Here is a 20,545-nt window from a genome sequence, read left to right on the forward strand (position 1 = left end):
TTATTTTTGTTTTATTTCACGATGACATTTTTGGACAAATTTCAAATATTTGCACTAGGACAGTCCCCCAACGGTATGCACCGATTATCCTCCCTATTCCTGATAAATCCATCGTCGCAAACACATCTGGGTCTATTGATTTCGATGCACTGGATTCGGGGTCTTAACTTTAAAGGAAGCAACGGACACGTGGGCTGGCAAATTGAAGAATTTACACGCGAAACTTCATTTTCACCGGTGCAGTTTTCTGCAATTGACATTCGTTGAATATTTAATTTGATGAATTATTAAATTTATGTAACTCACTTATTTGTACAAACCCAAAGCAGAAAACGATCGGTAATGCAAGAAAAACTACAACAAATGGAAACTTCATCTCTGGGCGGTTTGAAGCAATGTGAGGTTATCACAATTCGATGCGCTTTTAAATAAGCCCATGCAAATTGAATAGTGTCACGTTTTCGATCAGTCAACATTGCACAGTGGTCCAAATTAAGTGGAAAATGGATTTTCCGAAAAATTATGAAATTTTGGAGCTTTAGTGTCTTGAGATAAGTTGTTGCAAATGAGAAGGGGCAACTTTTGGTTTGGTTGAAAATTAGGGTGGTTCACTATTAGGGTGATTTTGAATGTAAAATTATCATATAAACCAAAATCGTCAAAAAAATCGATATGTTGACACTTTGGCTCAATTTTGAGGGCAGATTCAGATTCAGCGGACATATAGTTTGACAATTTTTGAATTTCGTTAGGCTGGTCCCATACAGTTTTTTCTTGAAAATTAGACATTTTCAAATGAGATACCGTAATCTGGGGTGAATCGGGAATACAGTCTGAATAGGGACAGCAGTTTTTAGAGCACTTGAAGCTTTTAAATTTGTAAATGGATGTACACATTTTGTTGGGCTGAGTCTTTTCTAACCAAAACCAACCAGAAAAATCAAAATATTGTGCTCCAACATGGTTAAAACTGCTGTCCCAATTCGCACCATGTGTCCCGATTGACCCCAGTTTACGGTACCTCGAGTTTAAAGAAAACACCCCTGAGTTTTTTCAGCGTTTGCAGTGCTTGATCTCTTCTTTCGAATGCAAATTTGGCTCACGCCTTTCCGAGATATCTATGTTTTAATTTTGCTTCTTTTTGATATTAAAATGGCTGTAACTTTTGACTTTTTGAAAAAAGTTTGTTTTTTTACAGCTCTTTACTGCCCATGTTTGCATAAATGTCCCATATGCAAAAACAGCAAGCTGAGAAAAACGCATTTTAAGTTTGTCCCATACATAAGGCTACGTGTTAAGTTTTCACGAAAAAACTGGATTTTCTTCTGATTTCTAGAACAATGTACTGGATGTTATAGGCTCTTTTGAAAGAGCACACAATTTTGAACCAAACTACATCAATAACTCGAAATCGATGAAAATGCATATGGGACATTTATGCGATCAGGGGCAGTTTACGTACCCCCAATATAACTTTTATCTTAAACTTAACCGTGAATTGCAAGGTTCAAAAATCTGATTTTTGAAGATTTGCTCAGATGCTCTTTAGCTAAATTTGGTCGTAGAAGGTGTAGATTACGAGATAAAATTTGGTGTCTTCGACAAAGTTGCCCCTACAACTTTCTAGAGGACAAAAATTCAAAAAAAAAATCCTGAACCCTTATTTTCAAGCAAAAGTTGTCCCTTTCTAATTTGCAACAACTCTTCTGCAGACGCTAAAGCTCCAAAACTTCACCATTTTTCGGAAAATCCATTTTCCACTTAATTTTGCGATCTGGCCACTGTGCGTTGTGAAAACCAATAGGATAGTTTTAATATACGGTAATTCTCCGCCAACTCACACAGCAGTTGCCCCGGCGCAAAGTTAGAAAAAACACGAAATTTTAAAATGAAAATTTTGTTTTAAATGATAAAATGACCCTTCAGGGTCATTGCAAATTTTTAAAGTACAGTAGTTGTTCGGTAACTGGGCGTTGTTTAACTGGGCTGCTTTTTAACTGAGCGCTCGATAACTGGGCCGTAGCCCAGTTAAAAAGCAGAAAAACGTCAAAAAACCAAAACAAACCGAAATGACCGAGATCAATAGATAACAAAAAACTTTTTTCAAACTTTTAATTAATTTCAAGTCACAAGTAAAGAAATATGAACAGTAAGCATTGTAAATAAATTTGACTAACTTTTATTTTTATATTTCATCAAGAAAATATTATGCATCGGTGGTCCCCTCGTTATTTTTCGTTCAGCCCAGTTAGCGAGCAGCATTCGGTGACTGGGCTACGTTCTCAGCCCAGTTACCGAACAAGTACTGTACATTAAATGTCCCATAAAATGACATGTAAAAAATAAAAAAAAAATTTGTTTTACGAATTTTGAATTTTGAGTACAGTCATCCCACATATTCGGAACACCCACAAATTCGGAACACTTTTGTGATAATTTGTCAATTGCATACCAAATGCAGCTTTTCCCTCGACCCTACTATTTTTAGGACCTTTATTTGGACATTTTCTTGCTATTTCACTAGTAAAAGTAGTACTTTTTGAACAAAAAACTTCATTTCAAGACTATTTTATCCTGAGCAGCAAAACACTGCCTCCAAATTGCCTGTTCCATGATTGTGGGATGTTATTGTGCCTCCCACAATTGTGGAACACCTGAATTTAACTGATATTTTCACAAAAAAAGTTTCCAGACCATGGATAAAACATAACTTAGCTTGAGTTTCACTGGTTGCAGTGTGTGAAGTCATTATCTTTTTACAAATATGTGCTCCTGGAGAGAACCAAAGTTTGTTTACATCCGTAAGAAAAAAGTGTTCCGAATTTGTGGATTTCAAGGGTCAAAGTTTTTCTTCAAAAACTTGATATAAAAGTTAAAATTTGCAGTTGTTCGATACAGCATTCGAAAGATCGCAAGAAAAGCTTTCAAATGAAGGTAAAAGCGAATCATTAAGTTCAATTATCGATTTGCTATGATTTTTTGAACATTGGCCGATCTGTAAACTGTTCCGAATATGAGGGATGACTGTACGCCATCAAATCGGGCTTCCAATTTCACATAAATGTCCCTTTGACACCAAATTTCCATCTCATCACCATTTCAGGCTGCAAATTATTGAAAAACACGTCTTTTTTCGCATGTCCAAAAATGGAAGGGGTCGTACCGCCCCTCCGTCACGAGATATCAAAAAATGGACCTCGGATTCGTGATCAGGGACAAAAGTTACTCCTTAGGACAAAGTTTCACGCAAATCGAAGAGGGGTCGGGGCAACTTTTTCCGATTTCGTGAAAGTTGGTACTATATTTTGGAATGAAAATAACCATATTTTTTGTTTGATAACTTTTTTTACGAAAAAAAATTTATGTCACTTGAAATTAAGATATTAATCCCTTCCGGCCAAGATCAAAATTGATATTTTTAAAAGTTTTAGTTTACCCTGACCAAAATTGATGAAAATTGAATTGATATCATTATTATATTTTCAAAGAGAGTTGTGCAAGTAGAAAAAATGCAAGTGCAAGTAGAAAGAGGTTTGTGGCACGAAGTGTTCATACAACAACACAATTCTGAAAATAAAATAATATTCCTCTCAACAAACGAATGATATTTTTTGATTTGGTACGATTTTAAGCAGCATATAAAATTTATATGCTGCCCGGAATTTCCCGAGAAATAAGTTGATAATTTCGCGTTTCCCGGTAATTTTGTAACCCCGGGAAATTGGACGCTCTAGGTTCTGTACATTGGACTTTCTGAAAAATTTGATTTTTTTTAAACAATCTCAAACATGCTAAAAATGATTTTCAACGCGGGAAAATGCATTTTGAAATGTTTTCATCTGAATTACGTCTATTTCCGTTAAAATTTTGAAACTTTTTGAATTTTTTTTGCCCCGTGACTTTTAGAAGAATTACAAATAATCTTAATTTTTTTATTCCTTAAAATTTTAAATTATCAAAACAAAAATATATATTTTCGCTCTACAACTACATTATTCAATTTTTTGAAAAAGCAAACCCCTCTCGTTTAACTACATCTCGTTCAACCGACGACCCCGAGCCCGAGCAGTCCTTCCTCAGTTTTGCAATCGGCCAACAGAACACACTTTCCGGTGCGCGCCTTCAGGAATCCACCCTTGCAAACGCAGACAGGAGTCCGCAGGCAAATGGTCGGACAACGACCGCTCAACAGTCCTGGCCCCACCAATGAGCCCCGACCCTGGCCGGGAGTTTCCGGATTCGGACAGCGGGCAATACAAACGGAATGGCACCTGGACTCTTCTTCGTTCTCGCCGCAAGTAACTAGAGTAAAGGAAAGTAGAGACAGTTAATTTAAAAAAAAGATAGTTAAAAGTTAAGCTTCGACTTACTGCCAAGGATGGTCTCGACATTGAACAAAACTACAAAAACAGCAACAACAAGTATAAACTTCATGGTGGTAGGGATAATCTGACGAAGAAGCGGAGTCATTACAAGCTTTAAATACTAGCTTGTAACAAAAGACTAGCCAGGTCACGATACGACTCTCAGCTGGATTGATGTAGATCACGCGCATTCCAGGACGTACAAGAATGTAATGCCTGCGTCTCAATGAAAATGAAGATAACGAGATCGTTGAGAATGAAATGCTTTGTAATATAGAATGCTTTTTTTTATTTTCTTATGTTCAACATAAAAATTAAATTCAACAATAAAATCATATTATGATTCCAATATTAGTCAAATTTAAGTGGTTGAGCAATTCTCTGATATTTCGGTTATTCGAATTTATTTTTGTATTTTTAATCCGGCTTAAATTTTTTTGGTGCCTTCGGTATGCCCAAAGATGCCATTTAGTTTGTCCATATATTTTTCCATACAAATTTGGCAGCTATCCATACAAAAAAAGATATATGAAAATTAAAAAATCTGTATCTTTTGAAGGTATTTTTTGATCGATTTTATGTTTTCGGCAAAGTTGTACTGCCCATGATCGCATAAATGTCCCATATGCATTTTCATCACTTTTCAGTATTTGATGCAGTTTGGTTCAAAATCGTGTGATCTTTCTAAAGAGCCTATAACATCCAGTACTTTTTTTTAGAAATCGGGAGGAAATCCAGTTTTTCGTGATAACTTAACACGTAGGCTTATGTGTGGGACAAACTTGCCTTGCGTTTTTCTCAGCTTGCTGTTTTTGCATATGGGACATTTATGCGATCATGGGCACTGAAAAAAATGATGCACGGTAAACATTTTTTGATGATTTTTAATTTCACTTTTTGTCACTAAAACTTGATTTGCATTTAAAATATTATTTTCGATAAGATCGGATTTTTCGAATGTTTCATATTTTAACATTGAAAATCGGACCATTAGTTGCAGAGATATCGACATTAGAAAATGATGAGTTGTTTGGGTGAGACTTAGAAAACATCAATTTGCCTGTTTTTAAATCCTTGCATGCACATATCTCAGCAACTAAGAATCATATCAACTAAGTTGAAAAAAGAAAAATATAGAGAAGTTTTTAAAAATATTTTTTTCATAAGTGGGCAAACATGGGCACTAATTTAAAAAAATGAATAACTGCGACTACTTTCTAAAAAGTTACCTAAAAATGGCTATAACTTGAAAACGGTGCACTTTATCCATATTTCACTACAGGACCTTTGATTGCAAATTGGATTTTACATCTAAATATGAAGTTGAAAAATTTTGCGACCTAAATTTCGATTAAAAAAAAGCAGTATTGATTCAAAAATTAATAAACTCGATCAAAGATTTTTTGCCTATTCTGGAAATTTCTGAAAAGTTGGCATTTGATGTACCCTAAAACATATCAGAAAAAAATGAGTTTTTTTGCAAATCAAGTTTTAGTGACAAAAAAGTTTTTTAAATTTTGATATATCATTTTTGTAAAATTATATTTACAAACTAATGATGCAAAATGGCTTCTTTGGGCATACCGAAGGCACGAAAAAAGTTTCATCTGGATTAAAAAATACAAAAAAAACGATTTCGTAGAGAATTGCTCCATTACTAAATGAATATTTAAAAAAATCCATTGCCTCCATATTACCCGTCATCTTGAAAAAACATATTTCCAGATCTTTTTGGGGCAATTGTGGGGTAAATGTGTTAAACGGCTCAACATATGACAACGAATAAAAATGTTGTTTCATAAATCGATTATCTGAAGTTAACATTTAAAAAAAAAACTTTGGGTAATCGAGTCTGGACTGTATGCATAGGGTTCAGTAGTCAAGTCAAGGGGAACAATGATAAAATGGCTCTCACAAATCGTAGTCGAATGTAAAAAAAAAAGAATAAATAATTATAATTAAAATTATAATACTTCAAAAAAATTCTTGAAAAAAATATTTTCTTGGAAACAAGACTGATTTTCTTGTTTGTCGTAATATTTTTGTAAGTTTTTCCATTCTTTCAAACATGAGCTGTTCTTGCAAAAAAATATCGACTTCTTAAATATTTTTTAAGTTTTTATTTTAATTTAAAAAAAAACTATACTTGACTGTCAAAATATTTTTGTGAGTTTTTGCATTCTTTCAAACATGAGCTGTTCTTCCAAGAAAAAGTTCGACTTCTAAAATATTTTTTCAGCTTTATTTTTTATTTTTAAAAACAACCTTTTCTTGATTGTCAAAATATTTTTGTGAGTTTTTCCATTCTTTCAAACATGAGCAGTTCCTTAAAACAAAAGTTCAACTTCTGAAATATTTTGGAAGTTTAATTTTATTTTTGAAAACAACCTATTCTTGATTGTCAAAATACTTTTGTGAGTTTTTCCATTCTTTCAAACATGAGCTGTTCTTCCAAAAAAAGGTCAACTTCTAAAATATTTTTTATTTTTTTTTAATTAAACAACAACATATTCTTGACTATTGTAATGTTTTTGTGAGTTTTCCCATTCTTACAAACATGAGCAGTTCTTCCCAAAAAAAGGTCGACTTCTGAAATATTTTTTTAAAGTTTTTATTTAATTAAAAAAAACTGATTCTTGACTGTCGTAATGATTTTGTAAATTTTTCCATTCTTTCAAAAATTAGCGGTTCTTTTTTAAAAATACTTTTTCTTAAATATTTTGTAAGTTTTTATTTTATTTATAAAAATTGTTGGAATATTTTAGAGACTTTTACATTCTTTCAAATTTAAATAGTTTCGAAAAATGAAAAAGTCTCGTTTTTTAAATATTTTTGGAGGTTTTCTATCCTTTTTCAATCTTTCTTTCATGGTCACAAAAGATCCTAAGAAAAATCTGACCTCAAAAACATAGCTGTATATATAACCGGGGGCAAGTTTATATTCAGAAGACCTCTAAATTTTTAACATTATACAAGTGAAAGTAAATAAAAGCGTTCAAATTTGTACTTGTGTTTTTAGGCTCAAATCAAAAGTTTTGTTTTGTAATATTTTTTTAATTCGACCTTTTGTCCATTTTCGACCATTTGTCCATTCGACCTTTTGTCCATTTTCGACCATTTGTCCATTCGACCTTTTGTCCATTCGACCTTTTGGCATTCGACCTTTTGTCCATTCGACCTTATGTCTTTCGACCTTTTGTCATACATTCGTTTCAACCAATCAGCTAATATTTAGGGGAAAGATGTGTCTACTGGATACCATTCTGCCGTAACAGTGGCTTTGGTTATGGACGCTTCTAAGCAAAGTTTAAAAAATACAAATATCATTGTAGGTTAAAAACCAACAGTGTCTCATTGATGACTGCTTTACCCTAAATTAAAATTTGTAATTCCAAAAATTAAACATTATTACGAGAGCTATTTTGTCAACAAATTGTCCAACTTGAATTAAACATTATTTCTTATTTGTGTGGCTGACAGCTGCGACTTACTCACCTAAGATCTAAAAACTGTTTCAACAGTTGTATAACAAAATGTAATCTACTAATAATGTGCAACGACTATATAAGACTTACAGTTCCAAAGAAGATTCGGAGACAAACCGTTCAAAAAATGAAGAAGTTAATAATATTGTTTGTGGCAGCATCGATCATCTGCATCGAATCAATCCCGTATGAGCACTGTGAGTTTTGCTTTATAATAAATCGATTTTTTTAATGAAAAACTTTTACTAAAGATAGCTCCTAAATCATATGTTTTTTAAAGCTTGCGGTGAAAACGCGAATTATCACGGATGCGCCAGTGCATGCTCGATAGCAACCTGTACCAACCCCAACCCTGCACGTTCTCCGCACAGAGCGTGCATTCAGGTCTGCGTACCCTGCGTCTGTAAATCGGGATTCCTAAGGAACCACCAAGGAAAGTGTGTACAACCAACGGACTGCGGGAAAGTTTAATGTTGTACAATAGTTTTATTTAAGCAGAAACAATTGAAATTCAATGGACAAACAAAAATGTCGTCTGAATATCTGAAACATGATTAAAAAGTTTCTAGAAAGTGCTAAGTAATAAATGAAAACGAAACGAAGATATCCTGGAGATTTTCCCTTATTCTGTTGAAAAAAGCGATCATCAAAAATTCCCGCTTCCCTCTTCAAAAAAAATATTCCTTGGTGTGCGGTGGAGATGGGAGCGACCGGCAATGGACGGTTGTCATGGTGTTAAGAATCTGATTCAGGTGGAGTGAGTGAAGTTGGTTCTATCTATTCCCAACAATCAATTCCTAGGCAACTCTAACTTGGATGATCATTGCATATACATGACGAAATCCAGTATGCAATCCGCTAAAATCACCGTCTCCAAACGGAGAGGAAACACAGAGTTAGTAGCTTCCTAGTGATGAGAAAAAATGATAAAGAATGCAAAAATGATCAACATCACATTAAAGACATTAACGTGACAAAATGAGATATTGTTACTTTGAATCTAGTTTGTGCCCGTTGCTTCTACTGCCAAGACCATTTACGATGAATTGCTTTGGTAGGATTCTTTGTCTAGTTTTGCTCGTGAGTTCAACTCTCTGCGAGGATACCAGCTCAGGTTTGCGTTCCACGTTAGATTAAGGGTTTAAATTTAACTAAAATACAAAACTTTCAATAGTTTTCTGTCCCCGTCCAAACGAACAGTGGAAAAACTGTGCCTCGTCGTGTCAACCAACGTGCAGCACCAATCCCAAAACGGACCAGCTTTTTCGACAGTGCTTCCGGCTTTGTATTCCCCGGTGTGTCTGCAGAGAGGGCTATGTACGCAACCTGGCCTACAACTGTGTCCTTCCGAAGGATTGTATCGCCCGTCAACTATCCCAAGATAAAAGAAAGAGATGATTCCAAAATTTTCAAGGGTGTCTATCACATAAGGTAATATTAATGGACAATAAATAACTTGTAAAAAAGAAACCAAAAATCCTAGTTCAAGCACGTACGATCCTCACCTGAGTTAGTTTTGCATATACTTAGGAAGGAACGGTTCTGCTAAACCATGCTCTGTTGCTGATTTCCAATACTAATCGTTTGTCTAGTTTGTAAAAAAATAAGTTCACTTGATGTTTAAACGAGTATGTAACCTCTTGTTTTCGACAGGTCTTGGACCCGGTAATTTTAGCGTCATGTTTATGTGCTGCTTATCCAGTTCAAGTTGCCTAGGAATTTATGATAATTCGGAGTAGAATATCTACTAATTCCATCTGAACCAGATTCTCAACACCATGACAGCCGTCCATTGCCGAAAGTTCCCATTTCCACCGGGATAGGGAATTTGGAAGAAGAGAATTGTTGATGCTTCACTTTTTAAAGAGGATTAGGGAAAATCTTCCCAGTGACCTCAAGTAAGTTTCGTTTGGAATTGAATTGGGTTTTGTTATTGAATGATCTAAGGTAGGATGCCCAATGTTTTGAAAGGGGGGCTAAATTTTAAGTTCACATGAGCTTAGACCCGCAAGCTCATGTAAATATGTATTGGTTTGAAAAACTGAAATTACTTTATTTCAATCTATAAACTAAGAAATACATCGTCGGCAAAAGTTTTTTTTTCATTTTCAGTTTTTTTTTACATTTGTTCAAATTTATTAAAATTTACAGATAAAAAAAATTGCAAACAATATTATTCATAAGCTATTCATTGCAATTGTCATGCTTCAACAAACATTGAAAATAACCTGAATATTTTTGTAAGAAGTCAATAACCACAGTCTTGTCAAGGTCAAGGGGTGGTTGAACATTTTGTGGAATTTGCGGAATTTCATGAATGTAGTGAAGATAGAAAAAAAAATTCATTTGTAGACCACCAATCAGTGAGGTACTCCTGGATATTAGCTCCTGAAAAGTGCTTAAAAAGTGCAAAAATGCCTCACGGCAAGAAAAAGAGGCGGTCCTCACCAGCAGGATCGACAGATTTGAAGAAGCTAAAGAATGCCGAAGCGCTACCTGCAAAGCCAGGCAGTTTGAGCAAGGACGCTCAAAATTCGTCTGGAAACCAGTTCGCTACCCTCCCTGTGGACGTGAGCGAGAAGGAAGAATTTGAACGACGGGAAAAGTTTTGTGAAAACATCGTCATCGGATTCGGTGCGATAGTGGCTGACCGGGTTTATCAAATCTGGTGCTTTACGAGCTTCCATTCGACTCAAAATTCTGCTACCTAGGGGAAATATACCCATTTTAATCACCCAAAGCCGTTCGACCAATTCTCATCACTTTTGCCGTTTTCCGCTATTAAATCAACATTTTCAGATGTATCAACAATGGAGAGTTGCTTGCTCACTTTTATTTGAGCTATTTATTACTTTCGAACAGTCAAAAACACTTTATGAAAGCTGTAATTCATGATCAAAGTGCTGATAGGCCGATAATAGAAAAAGGCTGAGAAAGGGTACAGTTCCCCTACCAGAAAGGATTACAACTACGTTCGGGATTTCCTGAACAACACAAAGATTGAATACTACAGCCATGACGATCCAGGTAAACGCCCCATGAAACAGGTCCTCCGAGGCCTGTACGACATGGATGTGAGTGTGCCGAAAGAAGAGCTCAAAACTCTTAAGTTGAACGTGATCGAAGTCTTCAAGATGACGAGACACAACAAGGACATCAAGTATCGTGATCAACTGTACCTGGTTCATCTCAAGAGAGGATCGACAACGCCGTCTGAGCTGAAAGCAGTTCGGGCAATTTTCAACATCATCGTGACTTGGGAACGTTATCGTCCAGTGCACCGTGACGTGACGCAGTGTTCGAACTGTTTGCAGTTTGGACATGGTGGAAGGAACTGTTTCATCAAGAGTCGTTGTGCAACCTGCGGAGGTGAGCACAAAACTCAAGCATGCGAAACAATCAACGAGAACATCGAAGCGAAATGCTTCAATTACGGCGGCGACCATTCTACCAAGAATCGAAGCTGCCCAAAACGAGCTGAGTTTGTAAAAATTTGGCAGCAAGCGACGACGAGGCACCAACCAAATCGTCGCAAAACACCACCAACTTTCACGGACGTTGATTTTCCTGCTTTGGCGTCACCTGGAGCGCTGTGCTCCTGCTCGAGTGGTTCCAAATCTGCAGCCATTGCCGTTGAATCAGCGGCAAAAAGTTGCAGAGAATACAATACCTCAGGCTTCAGTCAGCAACCGAGGGAAAACCAACCAGCATCAACGTATGAAGGCAGTAGTGACCTGTTTTCACCACAAGAACTTTTGAATATTTTCATCGAGATGACAACTACACTGCGTGGTTGCAAAACTCGCCAGGAACAAGAAAGAACTCTTGGAGCATTGTGTGTGTGTGAGTGTGTGTGTGTTCCAATCCAATACCCGCTGACCGGTAGCGAAATTATGGGAAAGTATAATTTGTATCAGACTTTGTATATGCCGAATGCTGATACAACTTATCTCAGTCCCGGGTATTAGGTGGTGATAGCCCTCGGTGGTGATGGGTCTCGTGGCGCAGGGGTAGCGGCTTCGGCTGCCGATCCCGATGATGCTATGAGACGCGGGTTCGATTCCCGCCTTATCCACTTGTGATATCCTCGTATTTAATTGACTAGCAAAACAAATACAAATTCTTTCACAAGCCGGGAGACATGCTCCATCTTTATTCGTCCAACACTGACTCACTCACCACCTCTCAGCTGCGCACTCCTACACTCACAACTCTACACGCTTCCAGCGGTCTACCTAAACTACACTAATATTTAGGATGCCACATCCTCTCCTTACAAAATAATAACAAATATAAATATATAAATAACAGTTTAACAATTATATAAAATCCATATTCGCTGCTCTGTACTCCAATGATGCAACGCCTGGTAGTCGATCTATCTGCATAACGCTAATCGAAGAACTCCGTCCAATAGTGTAGATTCCTCGAATGTCGTGCTACCATGTATTCCTCCGGAAAACCAAAAAATAAAAGAAACAAAAAAAAATTGTAAAATAAGTAATCTGAAACAAACAAAAAACGGTAATAAAAACAAAAATGTTTAAAACCCTAAATACTGAAAAATACAATAAATTAGTTGATAAACCTACCCACCTGGCTTACCGGTTAGTGTCAATATTCGTTTGCCATGTCTTCTTCCGATTGAACCAAAATAAAAGAAGAAGAAAAAAAAAACTCATTTCAGAATGATCCAAAATTGAGAAAAAAAAATGTTTCAAACCGGGTAGAATTGTCGAATAATGACTTATAGGGTTAAGCCAAATTTGCTTCTTTTTAAATATATATATATTTTGTTACATGTAATACTTTTGACATGAATTGGTTCCTCAGTACTTGAAAAATCTGATGTTTGAATTGATCGATACTTTCTCTTTTAATTTTTTTTTTGCCTTATTGAATGATTTTCAAAAAACTATTTATACTGTATTCCTTAAACTGCTAGAAGTAAATTTAAAAATTGTTTTCAAGTATGTTTGTTTATGTGTACTGATTCTAAATTATTTAGTTTTATCCTTTTCCTCTCCGGCACTTAATCCCCGAGCTTAATCTCGTTTACAAATTATATTCATTTAAAATTCATAATTCTATCTCGTTGAATCTATAGTACGCTTTTTCCATTTAAAGTTACTTCTCGCTTTTGTCCATTCCTATTCGTGAACATATTCAACTTTATTTCCTACTATATGTGAACGTTTGTTTTCTTCATCTTTTGTCTTTTTCCATATCTTTATTTGCCTCCATATCGCTCTTTCTCTCTCTATTCTAGCAACAGTTGTTGCCAACGCGTCGACATGACATTGTGACTTAGGTCAACCTGGTGGCAGTTTTGTCGAAAATAATAAACGATTAGTATTTTTGATTTTTCTTTTGCTTGTACTTGGTTATATGATGCCAATAAATTTTACAGTAACTGTTGGCTGAATTTTTTATGGTTTTTAGTTACCTTACTCAACTATGCTTGAACTTGTACTTGCGCAGTTGGCCTTGGGCTAAACCCGACTCAACTTTTCAGGAACTCTTTTAGCGCAGTTGGCCTTGGGTTAAACCCGAATCAACTTTTTCTTCGCGCAGTTGGCCTTGGGCTAAACCCGACTCAACTTTTCTGGAACTCTTTTTAGCGCAGTTGGCCTTGGGCTAAACCCGACTCAACTTTTTCTTCGCGCAGTTGGCCTTGGGCTAAACCCGACTCAACTTTTCTGGAACACTTTTTTTTTTAGCGCAGTTGGCCTTGGGCTAAACCCGACTCAACTTTATTTTTTCGCAGTTGGCCTTGGGCTAAACCCGACTCAACTTTTCTGGAACTCTTTTAGCGCAGTTGGCCTTGGGTTAAACCCGAATCAACTTTTTCTTCGCGCAGTTGGCCTTGGGCTAAACCCGACTCAACTTTTCTGGAACTCTTTTTAGCGCAGTTGGCCTTGGGCTAAACCCGACTCAACTTTTTTTTTCGCGCAGTTGGCCTTGGGCTAAACCCGACTCAACTTTTCTGGAACTCTTTTTAGCGCAGTTGGCCTTGGGCTAAACCCGACTCAACTTTTTTTTTGCGCAGTTGGCCTTGGGCTAAACCCGACTCAACTTTTTCTTCGCGCAGTTGGCCTTGGGCTAAACCCGACTCAACTTTTCTGGAACTCTTTTTTTTTTAGCGCAGTTGGCCTTGGGCTAAACCCGACTCAACTTTTTCTTCGCGCAGTTGGCCTTGGGCTAAGACCGACTCAACTTTTCTGGAACTTTTTTTTTAGCGCAGTTGGCCTTGGGCTAAACCCGACGCAACTTTTCTCATCTTTTCTGGATTTGTTTTTTTTTTTTTTAGTTTAGCCGTTTATGATTTTTTTCTTTTTCCATACCCGATAGATTCCCATGACATCTTAGGAGCCAAGCTTTACTCTTTCAAATATTGGTGAACTTGTCTCAGTTTCAAATAATTAATTCTTTCAAATTTTTTGGAAACGAATAAATACACTCTTTACTCTTTCAAATATTGGATTTCTAGTCTTTTAATGCAACTCTTGTAGAAACAGAACACAACAGAGTCTCAGTTTCAAATCTTTAATTCTCTCAAGATGAATTGAAACGAATAAATAAACTCAGGTTTCATTTGTCAGTTTTCAAGTCCTTTATAAAATTGTTAATTAATTCATAAAATTAGTAAACCCTGCTGAATCACCTAAAATTCAATCGTTTAGAATAACTTTTAGTGTGAATGTGTCTTTTCCCCGTTTCAGTCTTTAAGTACAGTTCAATCCAATTTTGAGTGACAGCCAAAACAACCAATAATTTAATCCAGAATATTACCTTCCAAACAAGCTGTTTCATTAATAATTTTATGTTCACAATGTTGTTCAACTTTCATCGATCCTTTCAATGCTTTTTAATAGATGGACCACTCAAAAATGCTCTGCCATTTGAAACGCCGATTTGTTCAGAAAAACCAGATAAGTTGTTTAATTTTAAATTACAACAAACACGGGAATTGTTGACGACACTCATTTCAGTTTCCTCCCTGCTTGAAAAACATTAACAGGGACAACTCCTACACCTGGAATAACGCATAGACTCAAAAATTCTTAGGTCAAGACTGAAACCGATACCTACTTCCTATTCTGACGGAAAAACAAAAAAAATCAAGCCGACTGTGATGAAAAACAACCATAACACTTAAAAAAAATATTCGGTTGATCCACAGAGTAACCCAGAGTGACCAGTCCGAAGAAAAATCAAAACAACATTAACTCATTAACAACATTCAAAAAAAAATTATCTATATTTATATGCCCTTAATTGAAAAAAATAGATTTTTAAACAAGCGCAAATGATTTTTGAAAACAAAAACGAAAAAGTTTCGGTTTCGATGACCAATCTTGAAATAAAATACTACGGACGCAGACTGCCGACTCCGCTCCCCTTCTCCAAATATCACTCTGTTTACGTCCAACTCCTTTTTCACATTCGAACATTTCGTTGTTTTTTTTTTTTTCATTTTGTTTCTTATCGGTAAGCTCTAATATTTTCCACTTGAATGCAGTTCTCCATTCCATTAAAAAAACATCATTCACGAAATTACCCAAAATTGGGTTGTTAACTTGTTAAATGTTGGAACATCTGTAGACCTAATGACATTTCCTGAATATCCTTGATCCAGCCCTGGCGCACAGAGGTAATCGTCATAGTGCATTAGCACTGCTCACACACACATATACCACTTAACGGATCCCCTTGGTTCAACGCCGAAACAAAAGAAAACTTAACCGGAACATGCTCACCAAGTTAATCCGCTTTTTCGCCAAAACAAGCTCCGATGGTCGCTGAACTCAACACTTCGATGTCAAAACACCCGTCATCAGATGCTTTCTTCTGACCCGCACGAAAACAAAATAAACACGCCGAATTCGGCCGCACTTTTCTCAAATTTTCCACAAAAATATTCAAATTTTTAAAACACCACGATTCATCATCATGGCAGGATCGCCAATGTGATATCCTCGTATTTAATTGACTAGCAAAACAATACTATTTCTTTCACAACCGGGAGACATGCTCCATCTTTATTCGTCCAACACTGACTGACTCACCACCTCTCAGCTGCGCACTACTACACTCAAAATCAGAAGTACCCTTCAAAAAGGGTTCTATCTACCCTTTATCTGTCATCCCAAAGAAAAAAAACCCTTTTTGAGGGTTACTTCCATCCTTTTTTCAAGTTTACCGGTAGTAACCCTTTGCAAAAGGGTGACGACGGGTAAACTTAAAAAAAGGGTGGAAGTAACCCTCAAAAAGGGTTTTTTTTCTTTGGGATGACAGATAAAGGGTAGATAGAACCCTTTTTGCGGGGTACTTCTGATTTTGAGTGTACACTCACAACTCTACACGCTTCCAGCGGTCTACCTAAACTACACTAATATTTAGGATGCCACACCACTGAGCTTCTATCGGATGGTGAAGTAAAACGTCGGTCCCGGTTTCTCCTGTCTCGTCAGAGGCGCTGGAGCAGAAATCCCACGTTAGAGGAAGGCCATGCCCCGGGGGGCGTAGTGCCAATAGTTTAGTTTTTTTTAGCCCTCGCGCCGCTTCCAACGACCCATTTGTCCGGCCCCGCCTTTACATAGAAGCAAGCATAAGACGGATCCTTGATCTATCTTAAGACATCCAATCCCTTCAGGCAAATCAGGGATCATTGCATATTTAATACACTCAAACCCAAGGGGTAGGACAGAGAGTAATATTGAGAAAGTTTGAATAATTTTGAGTAACATTGAGCCACTCAAAGTTTTTCAATCCTCCCAAACGACGTAACGAATTTTGACACTGACATTTGGCACCAGAGAGAGACGACTGATTTTGACAGATACAAAACTAAGCCCTAACAACATGGAGCGGAAAAAAGATCCCGTTCCGGTTTTATTTCTGGCAGCTATTTACGGCGTCGATCCTACCCAAGGCTGTCATGGATCCTACCACTTGCAGGACAAGATCCATAGAAAAATCCGGCATCTCACGCAAGCCGGAATCGGCACGAAATATTATGTTTTGGGTGTTTCGCGCCGAGCAGCTGCAGGACCTCATCCGGAGGAGGATGATCTGAAGGTGTGTAGGGTGCTGGTGGACATGGTAGTGATTACGTTCCGCTGCGTGACAAAAAAAAACGCTCTTCGAAATCGGTATCGCCGAAACGATCGTCCAAATTATGAAAATCCACGCGGCCAGTAAAATTCCTGAGCCACGGCTCCGAGAACGCGCTCAACCAGGCCCTGACCGATCATTCCTCGATTGCACACGACGTTAAGTCGGCGTTGCGTGACATCGGCTGTAAGGTGTACCTGGAAGAGGCGTGGACACGGAACGAGGAGGACTCGGAGGGCATCGGCGCCTTTCAAGACTGTTTACCCAACCTTTTTTTTCTGCGCATAGAACAAACCAAAGGCATCTAAACCGCATTTAAAAAACTAAGCAAAAAGCAGAAATAAACACTTTTATTTATTGGTTTTGTTTGAATCTTATACACTAAAACCCCCGTTTACGCGCAGGCGTTACGCTTTTTGTTTGGTTGATTTCTCGAAAACAGTGTAATGTTTTTACATTCTTTTGACAGCAATTTGTAGATCTGCACAAGATGTATAAATCGCTTTAAAAAGTTTGCAAAAATATTGCGTCGTTCCAGAGAAATCGACGAAATACAAAGCGTAACGCCTGAGCGTAAACCGGGGTTTTAGTGTAGCAAAAACTGATTTCTCGCAAGTACCGGCAGGACAAACCGGAAATCGACTGCTGGAGGCTTGGGTGGGACCAGGAAGACGATAGCGTCATCACCAGACTTGATGGCCTTTAGATGATCCTCGGTGGACTTGCCGGAACGACGAAAGATGTTCTCCGTGATCTTGCTGAACTCCCTAGCAATGTGAGCGGTGTGGCAATCCAGCACGGGGTATCCGTTGGAGATCTGACCGGGGTGGTTCAGCACGATGACCTAGGCGGTGATTCTTCGAGTTGTCTCCGGGCACAGCCTCCGGCAGGGCTTCTTAGTGCATTTTGACGGACTTGACATCAGTGGTCAGGTTGATCAGGGCGAAACTGGGCTTGGTCACACCGGTTTCCGTTCCCGTACCGCCGATTTTGTTGACGTCCTTTAGGCGCAGATGCAAACGGAAGATTGTTTTTCTAAGCGTTCCGGGGATAAGCAGCTTACAGCCCCGAGTTACGGTTCAGCGCCCTCTGTAGGTCCTTACTTTTACGACCACATCCAAATTCTTCATGTGCGGTAGTTGTACTCGTTGATCTCGACCTTCTTGCCTTGGAGCACGTCCTGCAGAGTTTTCAGCATCAACTCCTCGTTGAACGCGTCCGGATGGTCAAAGTTGAACTGACCCTTCTCGGCGCGGAATTCTCCGCGGAGGTTAGCTCCCGGTAAAAACTGTTCTGGCTGAAAGAGATTACTTATCGCTGCGTGTGGTTTATGTCAGCCTGGCCCAGCTGTTCCATGATCCGTTTGCAGACCGTCGACTTTCCGCTGGCGTTTCCTCCCGCCACTCGACGGACCTTGTTCTTTGTCTTCTGGACCGTTGCACCTTCTGCTACAGGATCATGTCCTGATTCGCGATGGCGGTTATCAAGCGATTTTGGCCGCAGCTCCGTCTCGACGTCCACTTTGTCGATGAACACGAATTACTTTCTATGCTCCTTGTAGATCGAAAACAGTCGTTGTTCGTTGCATTTTCGAGGTGGCACTTCTTTGCTTTTGAACCAATTCAGGTCGCGCATGAGCCGCTTCAGCTAGATCAGCATCGTATCGTGGGAAAGGCATGTCCACGTAGAAGCGAAGTCTTCTCTCGGTTCTCCCGAACCCTCTGACATTGACCACGACCTTCAACCACAGACAAACTTCAACCTCCAACTTTGCAACGGAGCCCGATATCACCCACACTAAAAATCCGTGGCCGGTGGGGTGGTGAATGACCTGTAGCAGAGACCGTTCCGACGTCAGCGGTCAAGACGACATGGACACGGAGATAAATCCGGGAGTTGAGCATGTTGTTTCCCGTAGTCTGTGTCCGACCTGAAGGGGCTGCTTCCAGGGTGTTTCTGAAAAATTGAATGAACAAAGAGATTAACTTCCTGAAGACGTCCATTGAGGAGCAAAAGTTTAGCCGTGGGAACCGATTTGGTTGTGCAGCGGACCTGAGAAAGATGACATTTGCCCTTTACGCAGGGAATCTACTCCCACTGGATAACTAGATGTAATCCGAGATTGTCCGCACCTGTAATAATCCCCGGAATCTTTACTCAAGTAGTTGACTTACCTTTTTAACCTTCAGCATCATTTTTTGTTTGTATACACAGCTAACTGTCAAAGTTACGATTCGAAAATTCCGTAACCAGTCTATACAAAATTTCAGGAGAAAAATTGAGTAACTTTGAGTAACATTGAGTCATTTTGAGAAATTGAGTCACTCGGTTACTCTCTGTCCTACCCCTTGCTCAAACCCCGGTGGTTTGACACCAACTGTTGTCAAACGAACGGGGTCACTTTTTAGTTTGACACCCCTTTTACACGGAGTTCACACACACTATCAAACGTTTGTTTTGATAGTGTGCGTGTGCGCCGTATAAAAAGTGACAGTTCGTCACTTTTTAGTTTGACTTTGACCAACCAACGGGGTACAAACTAAAAAAGTGTCAAACGAAAAAGTGACCAACCACCGGGGGTTGAGTGTATGAGAAGAATACAACATGTTTTATAACCTTTAGATGGCCGACTGGTTAGAGTCCCAGACCATCAATCCAAAGGATTGAGTTCGAATCTGTTTGTTTTTGTTCATATTCAAAGTTCAAATTCTTGATTCCAAATTTCAAAGGTACCGACCGGGATTTGATCCCTGAACCTTCTGCTTGTGAGGCAGAAGCCGTAACCATTAAGCCACGGAGCCGGTATAAGTAAGAACTCTTGGAGCATTCATCTTAAAATACAGTTCGTAGTTTACTCGTTGTAATGATTTTGAATACTTCAATGATTTTTTTTTTTCAGTTTTAAGTTAGGATTAGTTGTTAAAGTGATTTTTTTTCTTTTTTACCCAAATGTATTCGATTCAATGCAATAATGTAAAACAATTTGAAGTAAATAAAATAAATCTGATCAGTTAATAATAAAACGAAGAATACAACAAAGACGAAGAGCATTAGGCCATACCACTTAGCATGTAAAAGAAATGTAATTATTATTAGAAAGTTCAATAAAGACATATTTAATTTCAAAAAATAGAAAAAAAAATTTTAATTGAATGCACTTTTACCTATGTTGAATTCTTATTTGTTGAAAACAAATTTTAAAAAGAGCGACAAAAACATTGAAATGGCATACTGATTCGTAACCCAAAGGTCTTTAGTTCAAATCCCATTATTGAAGGTTCATAAGTGCGCGAGCTCTCATGTTTTTCATTCATTTCAGAATTAGAACTTTCACGCTGGGACAGAGTGGGAACCTAACCCAGTACCATTCACATACAAAGTAAACATTATCGTAAAGGAGGTATTAGACTATGACAAACAAACAAACTCGCACTTTTTCGTGTTTGACAGTTTGCCAAACTCGCAAACTTGTTTGCGGCAAACTAACAAACAAAGCCAATGTATGCAGGCTGACGTTTCTGCAAACAAATGCACTGCCGCTCGAAGCTAGTCCGTCCCATATGTAATTTCGTCAATTTT

General features: G+C 38.0%; 2 pseudogenes; both read right to left on the reverse strand.

Annotated features, from left to right (window-relative positions):
• Positions 1 to 17,552: 17,552 nt before the first annotated feature.
• LOC120415794 (elongation factor 1-alpha-like) lies at positions 17,553 to 18,045 on the reverse strand (annotated as a pseudogene).
• LOC128093353 (uridine-cytidine kinase-like) lies at positions 17,578 to 18,694 on the reverse strand (annotated as a pseudogene).
• Positions 18,695 to 20,545: the final 1,851 nt, after the last annotated feature.

The sequence above is a fragment of the Culex pipiens genome, chromosome 3, assembly GCF_016801865.2.
Source record: "Culex pipiens pallens isolate TS chromosome 3, TS_CPP_V2, whole genome shotgun sequence".
NCBI classification, from domain to species: domain Eukaryota; kingdom Metazoa; phylum Arthropoda; class Insecta; order Diptera; family Culicidae; genus Culex; species Culex pipiens.